This window comes from Mytilus edulis, chromosome 5, assembly GCF_963676685.1.
Source record: "Mytilus edulis chromosome 5, xbMytEdul2.2, whole genome shotgun sequence".
In the NCBI taxonomy this organism is placed as follows: Eukaryota; Metazoa; Mollusca; class Bivalvia; order Mytilida; family Mytilidae; genus Mytilus; species Mytilus edulis.
The window spans coordinates 41802127-41813133 of NC_092348.1; positions in this window are offsets into that span (position 1 = coordinate 41802127).

The following is an 11007-nucleotide window of genomic DNA, read 5'->3' on the forward strand; positions in this document are numbered from 1 at the left end:
AACTATTCCATTTGATATTATATTTCTGCGCTTATATTTTCCTTCATGATTTCCTTGATGCTGCTTCTAAGAAAGCTATTAAACCAAGAGTTCCAAATGGTGAAGTTGAAATCATCCCTTCGTAAATTTTATGGACGCCATCAAGAATTGGTTGACCGTTATGGGATAACCGTTTTACAGATGATATCGGATATGTTTCTTATGACGTGATTACAATCCCCTTCCCTTTTTATGAATGTGATCTACCGATTTAAACTATTTACGGGTGTGTAATAACATAAGCAACACGTCGTGTGTCACATGTGGAGCAGAATCTGTTCTACCCTTCCGGACCACCTGAGATCATCTAAGACGATATGAATTAAAAGATAAGGAATAGGTCAATTAGACCAAACGAAATACATACACATCATATAGATTTTGAACATTTTAAAATTTGATTGGTTAATTGATAGTTGCATCTAACTCAGGTTGACATACAACAATTATATACATTATGATAACATGCAAATATGTTATGGAATGTTCTGCTTAGTATTTCAGTCTTTTTTGCAGCCAACCCAACATTTAAAAGACTTGTTATAAGAACGCTAAAATATCCGTCCAACCGCATATGTTCAAACACTCTTTTCGAAATAAAACAAACATGGTCGATGGTGTGTATATAAGGAAGACAAAAGGTACGAATGGGACTTTCAAACTCATATATCTAAGACGGATATGAATTATGATATGAGGTATGGGTCAGTAAGACCAAACGACAAAAAACAATCTATGGATATTGAACATTTGAACATTTAATTGTTTAATTGATAGTTGCCGAAACTGACAACGCCATGGCTAAAAAAAAGAGGTCATGCGAGTCCCTAGTATATCACTTATTAGGTATACAGACTAAATGCACGGCTGTGTAGTTCTTCAAGAGACTTTTCTTATCAGACTTAGTAATAACATATATTATTAAATAATACGGTTAAAACAGCCATAATACTACCAAAACGGCATGTTTCATACTGGTGACGTCGTCCTGGTCATATAAATCCAATATTTCAAATACGGAATGGCAATGAATCCTGAACTATATGTAAACATATATTCTGCATATAATTCAGGATTCATTGCCAGTCCGTATTGGAAATATTGGCCCTATATTTACATCATTGCCAATCCGTATTGGAAATATTGGCCCTATATTCACATTTGATATATGTAATACAGCATTCAGAACAAGTCTGTATTGAAAAACTTGGATTATTTAATAAAAGTGTTATGAACTGGCTGTTTCTGTATTGGTACAGGTATAGATTCAAGGTTTGCTGTATTGGCCCTCGACCCGTAGAAACAACCAATTAATAATAATTCTTAATTTGCCAAACAGACAAAACCAATTTTGGTTATGGCAAATACATTGACAAAACAAACATGATCAAACATAATGAAAACTCGACAATATTATATGAGATATGATAAAAACAGTTATTGTTCTCCTTTCCTCAGTTCTAATGACTCTTTAATAAAAGAAACAACTGCTTTTACATCATTTGGTGTTGATGGATTTAGTATAATCACGAGTTTATCAGTAAAATTAAGTGTATTAAGATTTACATATTTTTGTATATAATATTTTAGAAAGATTTCTCTTTTATTTTTATTTATTTTACAGTTAAAGAAAAAATGGAATTCATCGTCTAAGATATTACATATTTTACATTTTCTTTCATTTCGTGGTATTTTAGTATATCGTCCAGTTTCTATTAAGAGACAATGATCGCTTATTCTAAATTTGGTTAACATTTTTCTTGTTTCTTTACTTGGGTGCGATAGGTAGTATTTCATTTTGTTATTTAAATTAGATTTAAGAAATTTATAAAGATATATTTTATTATTTTCGTTTAAGTTATTTATTTTATCATCAATAAGAGTTTGATAATAGTTAATATAACCCTTTTTTAATTGGGGTTTTAAAATTTTAGTCTGTTTTAAAGTTTTAGTTTCCTCAATAAGTTTGATGTCAATATTTATATCTTGTGACACATTTTTTGCAAAAGTATACCAAGAGTATGTTCCCTTAGTATCTAAACTTTTAGTTAATTTAAAGGCTTCATTAAGAAGTGGGTTTAGATTTTCATTATTTAATCTAGATAGGTACATCATAGTTTGGGTTTTTATGAAAGTTGCTAATGGCAGAAGTCCTAGTTCCAGAGGCGGATTTAGGGGGGGGCAGGGGGCCCGGGCCCCCCCTTTTTGGGAAAAATTGTGGTTGCTTATAAAGGGAATCACTGAAGCGTGACTGGAGCGGGCCCCCTCTTAAGTCAGACAGTGGGCCCCCACTTGTGAAAATTTCTGGATCCGCCACTGAGTTCATTTCTAACAGATTTGTTGAGCTTCTTTTTGTCCCCAGTACTTGTTTAATAAAATGTAGCTGGGTTTTTTCTAAAAATAGTTTTATCAATAAAATGAATAGCATCTGGTGTTGAGCTATTTTTGTTAGCTCGGAGTTTAGCTCTATAAAATTGAATATAAGTGTCCATATAACATATTTCACTATTATATGTTAGAATAGGTTTGACCAAAGTTTCAAAAAGGTTGCAAGACACTCTCACAGGAAGTTGTTTAAAGCCTGACCAGTAAGAGTTAATAGCAAATAAAACTTTTCTTGCCTTTTTTGCAAGATCTGAACTACAACTAGTTAGACTGCCGTTAGATGTTATAACACATCCAAGGTATTTATATTCATATACTTTTTCAAGGTATTTTCCTTTAAATTTCAAAAAGGGTTTATTTATTTTACTTGGGTTATTTTGTAGTATCATGGTTTTATATTTTTTGTATTAACTGTTAATTGCCATTTATCACAATACTCAGAGAGATTATTTAAGCTATTTTGCAGACCGTTTTCGCTCTCTGATAATATGATTAAATCATCTGCAAATAGGAGACTTCCTATGTCTGAATTTATAAATTTTACAGGGGTACAGTTTTGCTTTTCAAATATCTGACTTAAGTCATTAATATGTTGAATAAAGTGGAGCTTAAAGAATCTCCTTGTCTTACACCTTTATCTATAATAAAATGTCTAGACTCTGAATTCTTATGTTTGAAAAAACCAAGAGTATGATTGAATTGTGCTTTAATGATGTTAATGATGTGTTTACCAACTCCTAGTTTACACATTTTATACATTATTCCTAGCCGCAGAGAGTCAAAGGCTTTTTAAAGTCTATGAAGCAAATATATATTTTATTTTTATTTTTATGAAGGTATTTATTTATAATAGATTTAAGAATAAATAAGCTATCAGAAGTTCTATGATTCTCTTGAAATCCAAACTGTGAGTGGTTATATTTGGATTCCATAAGTTTATTTAGTCTATTACAAGATTGATAGTTTATATAAATATAGTGTTAATTTCCATTGTTTAACGCAAGCGTATATTGCAAAGAATCCTGCTCAAACTTTAGTGAAAGACGGGTTTAACTTTGCATTGTTGCGAGAATTTATGTTCTTTGTTGAATGCAATTGTAGTGACCTGCAATACAAGTACCATTCAATTGAGTTTAGTTATATGTCTTGTGTTTCTGTCTCTGTCCTAGGTTTTCAATATTTTGCATGTGTAGTGCATCATGACATAAGACATTGTTACGTGTACCATGATGAGCTTTCGTGCAAGACTGCTGTGTGAATTTTTTACATGGAACATTTGATCAGACTTTGACTCCTGACCTACATGTATGCACGTTGGGTGTGTCATCATGTTGCAGTGTGTTCCTCGGTATATTACCTTGACCTCAAAATATAATTTTCAATTGACCTTGCTTCTGAATATGTGGCATGTAGATGTATTGTCATAAGATGATGAGTCTATTGGCACGAGAAACTTCATGTGAGCTTGACCTTTGCCCTCAATGTAAAACTTGTATATTTTGTTTGAATTAAATGGAGAATTAACGGTATGATTGGCACTCGTACCACATCTTCTTAGATATATTAGATATATAGATATATAGATATATTGTTAGTTTTGTGTACCACGATGACCCTTTTCTCAAAATCCGCTTTGTGTTTGTTTTTTTGACAAGGATCTCTTGACCAGACTATGACTTTTTGACTCTTGACCTTTGCATATTGGATGTGTCTCTTAGTACTATGATTACCTTGACGTCAAGTCAGGAGTCTCTGGTTTTTGTTTGTCTTGTATGTTTTTAATTGTAAGTTTATTTTATGATTTGGAGTTTGAATTGGTACTGTTAAGGGCCATCTGAACTATGGGCGAGGGATTTTCTAGCTTTGTTGAAGATATAAAAAAAAGATGTGGTATGATTGCCAATGAGACAACTATCTACAAAAGACCAAAATGACACAGACATTAACAACTATAGGTCACCTTACGGCCTTCAACAATGAGCAAAGCCCATACCGCATAGTAAGCTATGAGGACCCATTAGTGGCCTTTGACTGCTTTCTGCTCTTTTGACATGGTTACTGTCTCTTACACATTCCACATTTCCATTCTAAATTTTTAAGAATGTTTCAATTGGTTCAGATGAAACTAAATCCTTTAATTTCAGTGTATATCAAGTGAGACAATTTACTGCTTCAGTAGCATCGTGCGATAGATAATGCAAAATGTTTCAATCATTTTACCTTAGATTTCATTTCATGGACATGTACATGTAGGTATGGATAGTCTGCTTTTACATCATAAAAATTCACACAGAAGGTATACGCATAACAATAAACTGAACTCAATGCTAAGAACCTTTAAAGTACACTTAGACAGAGAGCTCAATCTAGTGAAACACTTTGTTAAGTTGGTCACATTTAACTTGAAATATCACTGTCTGTTACCAAACTGCACCGAGATCCTGAAAAAATGTGCAAGTTCAGTCTATTTAAAGAAGAATTCAATGGAAGTAAATAAGCTGATTACTGAAATAAATGTAGAATATGTCTATTAACCACAAATGGCCCTGCTTGTGAAAAACATGAGTAAACTTCCGCATATAGATGCAGGATTCGCGTAATTTTGACCGTTTTGTGACCATAAGCATTGTGAATAAGTTTCAGAACATTTGGTTGAGACAAATTAAAATTAAAGAACGGAAACAATAGATTTAGCAGTTTTCCTATCTCAAGGCTCCGGGTTGACATTTGTATCATTGGTACTCGTACCACAACTTTTTACATCTAAAAACTCATGAACAGTGACGCCATCGGGACCCAATATCGAACTTAATAGATCTGTGTTATGGGGTAATGTGAATCGCGTATAAGGTTCCTAACATTTGATTGAGTCAGACTTATTTAAGAGAAAGGAAACAAAAGAGTCAGCACTTCTTATGTTTTTAAAGGACATGATAACTCTTGAACAGTAAAAGTGACACTTAAAAATTTGAAATTTGATATTGTGTTGAGGTGGGGATCCTGCTTACATGTTCAACCCCGCCTTATTCGGAATGTATGTGCCTGTGGTAAGTCAGGAGTCTGTAATTCAGTGAATGTCGTTTTTTAAGTGTTACACACTTGTTTTTCGTTCATTTTTTGCACATAAATTTGTTCTTTTATTTTCTCGTTTGAATATTGTTTTACAATGTCATTGCAGTGCCTTTTATTGCTGACTATATGCGGTATTGACTTTGCTCATTGTTGAAAGCTGAATATGACCTATAGTTGTTAGTGTTTGTGTCATCTGGTCGTTTGTGGAGAGTTTTCATTGGCACTCATGCCACATAAGGGGGAGGGTTGGGATCCCGCTAACATGTTTAACCCCGCCTTATTTTATATGCTTGTGCCTATCTTGTTTTTCGTTTATTTTTTGTACATAAATTAGACCGTTTGTTTTCTCGTTTGAATTGTTTTACATTGTCATGTCGGTGACTTTAATAGCTGACTTTGCGGTATTAACCTTGCTCATTTGTTGAAGACCGTGTGGTGACCTAGGCTACATTTAATAATTGTTAATTTCTGTGTCATTTAGTCTCTTGTGGAGAGTTCTCATTGGCACTCATGCACCAGCTTCTTTTATATAGTGTGTATAAGTTTTGTAGTATTTGGTTGAGGCAAACTAAAGTTAGGAGAGCGGAACCCGTTTTTTATGAGACGTTCGGGACAGACGGACTCGTGTTACTCTTTATGCCCCTAAATCATGGCGCCAACACAGAAGTTCTGACTATTGTGCTGGTGGTACATATCCCACTAGCACTGTCATTAACACATGTACACATAATTTTATTATAAAAATATTCAATCTTAATTTTGATTTCTTTATTTTTGGCCGAATGATTATATGCATGCCCTTCACAATGACTAAATGAGTATCAAATTTGACAAATTATTGTACATTATTATACATTTTATTATATTTTATAACTTTTTTTCCAACTAATTAAAGCTTACCAACTTATTAATCATCACTTTCCTTTATATGTCTTTTAACATTCTGTTTTGAACAAAAAGATTTGTTACATATACTCCACATGTATTTCTTTCAAATCTGACATTATTAAAAAGCCATTAAATAAAATTCAGTCGAACTTGATAATAAATATGCAATCAAATATATATGCAAGAGTGGCTAGATGCACATATCGTTAGCCATATAAACAACATGTCCTAATTGCGTGGTTTTAAAACTTCTAGCATAAACGGATCCAGGGGGGAGGCGCCCCCCCCCCCCCTTTTTCGTGGGAAAAATTTGGTTGATTATATAGGGAATCATTGAAGCATGACTGGCGCGGGGCCCCCTTAGGAAAAGTTCTGGATCCGCCACTGTCTAGACATATTTACGTAAATAAGGGATGAGTAAAGGAAAAAATAAAGAAAACAAAACGACTGAATTAAATTAAAGGATGTTAGGTGTACTGTATACTTCGGTTTGTTTTAAAAATCTATACGATGCTTTATTTTTATCTAGTTTCCTTATCAAAATCATAAAAATGAGAAGATAAATACCTTATGGCTTCCTTTACCGTCGATGCTAAAATGTTTAATGTTATAAAATAATTTTAGCGTCTTTGACCTACTTTACCTTTTTATTCGGAGACTTGCGGTTATCTTCTGTTATGTTCAACGGGAACATAAGAATGATCTAGAATAGAACCCAGATGAAACCAAGAAGTTGGGTTGCCTTAACCAAACAACCCGGATGTTGAACCAGTTACCACGGTTTCGAACCAAAGAACCAAGGTTCAGAACCAGAAAACCCAGATGGAACCAAGGTTTAGAACCAGAGTGCCCGGATATAACACAATTGCATTCGGAATTCTCATGACTTTTTATACCTTCAATGTATTTTCAAAATCATTTATTTATTTAGTATATTTATATATAATTTAACAATGCACTAAATACTTTTGACAAACAGCTCATTAAAGCAATTCCTCTATAGTTATTTAAATTATATTTGTCTCCTAATTTATGAATTGGAATAATATATGATTTTTACCATAATTTAGGATAGCATCCAGATTTTAGTATACATTGAAAAATTGTGTAAAAGATTTAAATGAAACAGGGCTACTGAATTTAATAATTTCATTTAAAATTTTATCAGGTCCTGACGATTTACCTGTTTTTAGTTTATTTATAACAATTTTAACCTCTGATAGTGTAAAAGGTTTGTCATTGGTGTTTATATATAACATTTTATCTTCAATGTTTTTAAATTCTGTTTCTATGTCTTTTTGAAATTCTTTGTTGACAACACTATATAAAAGATTAAACCTGAGTTCTATTGTTATACTTCAAGTTGAATAGATCTATGGTTACGGAAAATAATGCATTTTTACCACAGGGTTTTTACGAGGGGGTTTATGGAAACTTAGTTCATTGTTATTCTTAAGAACTATATATAAATTGATTATTTTTCAAAAAGCCTGGAAATTACTACAAGTTGTTTAAAAAATAAAGAATAAACACATTTCAGGAAATTCTAATAGCGAAAACAATATCAAGCATCTATATTTAATTGAAAATCCTTTGAAAACTCCTTTTCTTGAAGGGACAATTGTTTATCTGAGTTATATACCTCTTTTCTAATCATGCTTAAAGGAAAGATTTTAAAATCTGAGATTGTAACTTCCGGAACTTCGCATCCTCCTGAATTGCACGCAAAAAGGGAGTTCCTAAATATTCCGTTTGTCTTCAGTTAAATCCAGCGCTTTACTCAAATGTCGCCCACCTCTTACCCGTCCATATTGATAACTGCATACAAGAAGAATAATAAAAATGAGAATGGAAATGGGGAATGTGTCAAAGAGACAACAACCCGACCACAGAGCAGAAAACAGCCAAATGCCACCAATGGGTTTTTCAATGAAGCCAGAAACTCCCGTACCGAAGGAGTCCTTCAGCTGGCCCCTAAACAAATATTTTACTAGTTCAGTGATAAAGGACGTTATACTAAACTCCGAATTATACACAAGAAACTAAAATTAAAAATTATACAAGACTAACAAAGGCCAGAGACTCCTGACTTGGGACAGGCGCAAAAATGCGGCGGGGTTAAACATGTTTTTTGATATCTCTACCCTCCCCCTATACCTGTAGCCAATGTCGAAAAAACAAACACACAACAATACGCACAGTAAAACTCAGTTAAAGAGAAGTCCGAGTCCGATGTCAGAATAGATAACAAAAGAAAATAAACAAAATGACAATAATACATAAATAACAACAGACTACTAGCAGTTAACTGACATTCCAGCTCCAGACCTCAATTAAACTGATTGAAAGAGAATGTCATAATCATATGAATATCAAGCACAATCCCTCTCGTTAGGGGTTTATTATTATACCATCATAAAATATATGAGAAGAACATAACCCGAGAACTCATCGCACACATTCTGTAAGTAGAAACCCTAATTTATTTTTCTCACTTCAACTCACTCCAGGCTAACCTTATATATTTTTGCACATTATATTCTATGTTCTTTTTCTTTATATCTGTTGTTTGTTTTTCGAATTACATGCACTCCTAATATGTTTTCGTCATTATCAAATAATTCCTACATTGTAAGCATAACACCAAATACTTCAATGTGATTGATCTATTAGACTTTTATAGGTTTTACACTTTGATTAACCATGTTGCCGAAACTACTTCTGTTGACTCTGTGTAAAACATATTCATTGACGATTCACACGAAGGATAAAAAGACCTTACAAAAAAGATAACGAATAAAAACTTATCGGTTACGAATTATGAATATTAAACACATTGTTATGTCCCCGCCGCTAGGCGATGGTTTCATTTAGTCTAGCCTATGTCCGTCAGTCCAGTCCATCCGTCGCGTACGTTTCTAGAACTGGTTTCCGTTTGCCTCATACAAATGTTATATATATACATTTAACTTATACATTATGCTTTAACTTTTACACTATTACTGCAAAACACAGATCAAATTTAAAATTGAATGGCGTCTCTTTTACAGTTCGAGAGTTATGCCCTTTTTAAAATGGACAAAGATTAAGTGCTAAATTGTAATCACAAGTTAAAAAAAACTTTGATAAGTAGGGCGCAGAGCATTTTAGCGAAAAATTTTAAACTACTAGGGGACATTTGAGCGCCAACATTAGAGCCCATTTTAGCGCCGGAGTAATCCGTTCACCTGTATTTTTGATAGCCCATTTACGGATGCCCCATCCGCACTATCATTTTCTATGTTCAATGGACCTTGAAAATGGGGGGGATCTCTAATTTGGCATTAAAATTAGAAAGATCATATCATAGGAAACATGTTTACTAAGTTTCAAGTTGATTGGACTTCAACTTCATCAAAAACTACCTTGACCAAAAACTTTAACCAAAAAATTTAAGACTGAACTTTACACTATCATTTTCTATGTTCAGTGTACCGTGAAAATGGGATAAAATATCTAATTTGGCATTAAAATTAGAAAGATCATATTTACTAAGTTTCAAGTTGATTGGACTTCAACTTCACCAAAAACTACCTCGACCAAAAACCTTAACCTGAAGCGGGACGAACGGACGGACGAATGGACGGACGAAAGGACGGACGGAAGCACAGACCAGAAAACATAATGCCCATAAATGGGGCATAAATGGGGCATAAAAATACGAAGTATAGACGATTGTGCATCACAATCTAGACAAGATAAAGAGAAAAAACAGTTCCGAATGCAAATCAACAGTATTGTGCAAAGGGTATATCCAGAGCCCATTACAGTTAACTAGAACGAACTTTTAACATTTGATTAAATCTTTTAGAAATTATGTGCTGTATTTTAATTGACATCATATGTTTAATATTGTGCTGTCTTGAGTCTGTTAAAAAAAAAATATTTATTATACTAAGTATATTATAATCGGTTAAAAATATTTCGCTAAAATGGGCTTTGACAATTTTAACTTTCGCTAAAATGGGTTAAAAATCAGGTGCTAAAATGGGTTCCACTTTGGCGCTAAAACGTTAGATTTGTTTCGCTAAAATGTCCTCCGCCGGATAATTAATTCCCCAAATTCGTTATCACGAATGTAATCCGTTATTACCAATAATTGTATTTATAACGATTTTAATTCAAAAAATTGTGATAACCAATTTAATTAGTAACCAGGTGATCCGCAGGGCGCAGCTTTATACGACCGCAGATGTCGAACCCTGAACAATTAGAGCAAGTATGGACACAACATTCAATCTTGATACAGCCCTGAATTTGGATAATATTGCGATTATATTTTTGACATAATATGAGTTTCTGACACAAAACATATGTCAAGATCTTACAAATCTATTGCGAAATATTGTGCAATTAAAGATTTCTTTTTCAAACTTTGCAAAAATTTGGAATTTGAGAAATTTGGAAAAAAAAATCGAACACTACTACCACCCCCTTTTTTTGCAATAAGTCCAAAACCTAACATTCCTTTATACATAATTTACAAGAAGTGTAAGGGAGGTATATCTGAACATACCCAACATTGTAAGTTAAAAGTTTTTGAATTACCTCCCTTACACTGCTTTTAAAATGTCTTAATTGTTA